The sequence below is a fragment of the Pistacia vera genome, unplaced genomic scaffold (assembly GCF_008641045.1).
Source record: "Pistacia vera cultivar Batoury unplaced genomic scaffold, PisVer_v2 Contig1007, whole genome shotgun sequence".
NCBI lineage: Eukaryota > Viridiplantae > Streptophyta > Magnoliopsida > Sapindales > Anacardiaceae > Pistacia > Pistacia vera.
In genome coordinates this window covers 59,777-63,939 of record NW_022195036.1, presented here as the reverse complement: position 1 = coordinate 63,939, position 4,163 = coordinate 59,777, and the positions used below count along the sequence as shown (strand labels likewise).

Here is a 4,163-nt window from a genome sequence, read left to right as displayed (position 1 = left end):
GATTCTTCATCCGAGCATAAATTTAAGCACTGGTAACCTGAAAAACACTCAAAAACACCTGTGATCCCGTAAAAGGCAATTATGAAAAATATTAAGCAACTTTACCAAATTAAGCCTAATTTCCCACAATTAATCCCCCCAAAACCACTAACTAAATGTGTATTTTCAAGCTCTTATCACAACCCCCAACCAGGTTCTTGCTAGTCCCTAGCAAGCTAAGCGATAGAACAAGTCCTTTAGCTTGAAAACACAAACAAAATAGAGTCTATATCTAAACTATCTTAAATCACTTCCATAGATTACCACGGTTGCGTTTAGCATATGCAACAAGCCTTTAAACCCCTAGGCGGCCCTAGTTGGACGACTCATATTCTCGTGAGGGTTTCCAATGATGATACCCACAAACATCCTAACCTAACCTCACCTAGACTCAAAACTAAAGACTCAAACAAACATTTTAGGATCCATACATATAATCGTCTCAAAAATTGTGTCAATGTCAACAAATCGAATAATTAACAACATGCAAATGCAAAGAATAAGTGAATTTCAACTACACTTTTGTTATTGACTCTCTCATAATCATTCACAAACCATTCATCCAAAAGCCCAGATGATTTTATGCATAGCTTTCATAGGCAAAGTACGAAAATAAAAACAAATGTGCAATCAAACTCCATAGGCTCACTTTTCAAACCACTCTCCACTAATGTAGAATCCAATCACTACCTCAAATCATTAGGTCTTTTTCATGGTTGTAACGTTAGGCAAGGGTAATGGTTTATGAAAGAACGGAAAGGATTTTTTTAACAAAATGTAAGAGACTTAATATTTTACAATAAATTACGATGAACAATCTCTTTCTTGCTTCCCTTCTCATTCACCCTTTACCCTTTCACATTGATTGAACTCTTCCTTCTAACATCTCATGTAATGTACCTCATTTCAAGTTCTTCTCCCCAGTAACTTCTTCCTATTTTTCTGCAAATTTTTTTTTATTATTTTTTTAGGAAGATAGTAACTCAAAACAAAATTCGTCTACCCCACCTTGCTTCTACTATCATCATTTTTTTTTCACAACCCCCAACCTATCTCATTGCACATACTCAGGTTGTGGTCCAAAAGATATATTTATTTTCTTCTACCACACTTCTTTTCATGAGTTTTTCTTATAAGGTCACCATAAATTAAGTCTCTCACAATAAGATGGGTTGGAAAGTGTTTAGGCTTCATCGTCAAGGTGAGATATAGTGGGTTTAAAACAAAAAAATTAAGGTTTACCAAGTGTATATATAGGCTCAAAGGGTTAACTAGGGATAAAATAATATAGGTTGGCTTGAAAGGCTCAATCGTTCCAAAGAAAATTGCCTAAATCATATCCTAAGCAATGCAGATTCTAGGATTTCGCCTCAAGTGGTTATCAAATCAGTTCTAGAGTTTATGCACAATTTTTACAAAAAAATTATTGCCCATAAAAACACACATAAAACATCTCTAAGTTTCCGAATTATTCAACCAATCAAACCCATTCCCAAGAGAGTCATAACTAAATGCAATTGTCATCTACTATCATTTTCACATTATGCGAAAGTTAATAAAATCTCAATGTTACAAATTCACTATCATGGTCTTATCATTGACTTATGTATGAGAACCATACCTAAAACAATTTCACCCAAAAGCTTTTAAAGAGATAATTCAAAGCACAAAAACAATTTGACCATAAGAAAATATTCCTTACCCCCAATGTTAGAGATGATCATTGTCCTCAATGTGTAGAGAGAACAACCACACTACCTTTCGTGCGCAACATTTATGTGGAGATAATCTTGTGAAGGCATGCATATTGTTTGTTGTATCCAATAGTCATCAGGAATCTAATCCAAAAGAAAACAAACTATGTCCCATGCTTGGCCAATTTCGATTGCATAACAAAAATAATGGGTGAAACATAAACAACTAACATATCAAACCAAATCAAAGTTATCACAACTTAACACATTAAAAGAAAATCTAAAATAAATTCAAAACAAAATTAAAGAGCTTGGGTTGCCTCCCAAGAAGTGCTTTATTAGAGTCGTAAGCTCGACTTTTCAAGTCCTTCAATCTGGATCATCTAGGAAAATCCAAACCCTTCTATCCTTCAATCCACCATACACATAAGGCTTCAATTGTTGTTCATCTACCCTCTCAAATTCAGCCTCCATAATCCTAGAGTTGACTAAACAATTTTCTAGGGGTGAGCTAGGGTAGTTTTCTTTTAAGGTTTCCGCTACTTTATCATCAATGATGCTAATCTTAAAGCAAGTATCTAACTCGGGGTGGACATTTCATCGTGTTAAAAACATTGAACTCCACTTGTTCGTCTTCCACCCTTAAGATTAGTTTACCTTGGTGTACATCTATTAAAGTCCTACTTGTAGCTAGAAAAGGCCTTCCTAATATTAAAGGTATGCTCCGGTCTTCTTCCATATCAAGAACTACAAAATCTACCGGAAAGTTAAATTTGTCTAACTTTATTAGGACATCCTCCACCACTCCTCTAGGATATGTTATGGATCTATCCGCCAATTGAAGATGAATTGTGGTTGGCTTCACCTCTCCTAAACCAAGTTTCTTGAAAATAGAAAATGGCATCAAGTTAATTCTAGCTCCTAAATCACATAAAGCTTTATCAAAATAAAAAGTACCAATTGTGCAAGGAATATTAAAACTCCCTGGATCTCTTAATTTCAGTGGTAGTTTCTTTTGAAGCAACGAGCTACATTCCTCAGTGAGCATGACCATCTCATGTTCTTCAAACCTCCTTCTGTGCGTAAGGATCTCTTTTAAGAATTTGGCATACTTCGGCATTTGCTCCAACATATCTATAAAAGGAATATTTATGTGTAAGCTTCTAAACATATCCATGAACTTACCAAATTGCTTGTCTAATCTTTGTTTCTGCAGTCTATGAGGATACGGAAGAGAGTCTTCATCTTTCTTCACATCTTGGGCTTTGTTCTCAAGTTTTGGTTTTGTGCCTAGGCATTGTGTTGAGGCATTATTGGTTCTGTCTAATTTCGTGTCTTCAGCTTTTTCCTCAATTTCTTTAGTTTTTCTTGATTCTTGTAGCTCCTTGCCACTTCTCAACATGATGGCATTGACTTGCTCCTTTGGATTTTTCTCGGTATCACTTGGCAACGTTCCTTGAACTTTTCCCACTAAAATATTGTGGATTTGCCCAATTTGAGTCTCAATGTTCCTAATAGAGGCTGATTGATTTTGAATTAGGATGGCAGTCTTCTCAAACCTCTTGCTTGTCTCTTCAATGAACTTGGTCAACACATTCTCTAAATTAGATTTTGGCTCTTGAGGTTGAAAAACAGGAGCTTGTTTTTGCTCATTGTTATTGCTCCATGAAAAGTTCGGGTGTTTCCTCCATGCTAGATTATATGTATTGGAATATGGATTTCGTTGCTCTCCTAATTGCTTTTGGATGGTTGAAAGTTGAGTAGCCAACGCGGTGTAGCCATCAACTTTGTGCACTCCCGTTGCTTTCCTTGTTGAATTTCTCTCTGAAGGCCTCATATAGTTATTGCTTGCCATCACTTCAATCAAATTATAGGCTTCTTCTAGTGCTTTTTTATTCAAGGCTCCCCCACTTGTAACATCTACCATGGCTTGTATATTTGGCATCAACCCATTGTAAAATGTTTACACTTGCGACCATATTGGTAACCCATGGTGAGGGCATCTCCATTAGAGATCCTTATACCTTTCCCATGCTTCATACAATGACTCTGAATCTTGTTGGTAAAAGTTGGTAATCTCACTCCTCAATTTGGCAGACTTGGCAGGTGGAAAATACTTAGTGAGGAACGCTTGAACTAACTCATTCCAAGTAGTGATGCTTCCAGGTGGTAGAGAAATTAACCAAGCCTTAGCTTTATCCCGAAGAGAGAATGGGAAAAGCCTTAACCTAATTGCATCATCAGATACCCCATTATGTCGGAATGTATTGCAGAGCTCCAGAAAATTTGCGATATGCAAATTAGGATCATCGCTAGACAACCCTGCAAATTGAACTAAATGTTGTATCATCTGAATAATGTTTGGCTTTATCTCAAAGGTATTTGCTTGAATCGGTGGTCTCCTAATACTAGAAGCACGTCCCTTAATTG

General features: G+C 36.3%; 1 non-coding gene across 1 annotated transcript; it reads left to right on the top strand.

The window, feature by feature from the left end:
• Window positions 1–3,718: 3,718 nt before the first annotated feature.
• On the top strand, window positions 3,719–3,825 carry LOC116145195. Its single transcript, XR_004130370.1, has one exon. It is a non-coding gene; the product is annotated as a small nucleolar RNA R71 (small nucleolar RNA).
• The last annotated feature ends 338 nt before the right edge of the window (window positions 3,826–4,163 follow it).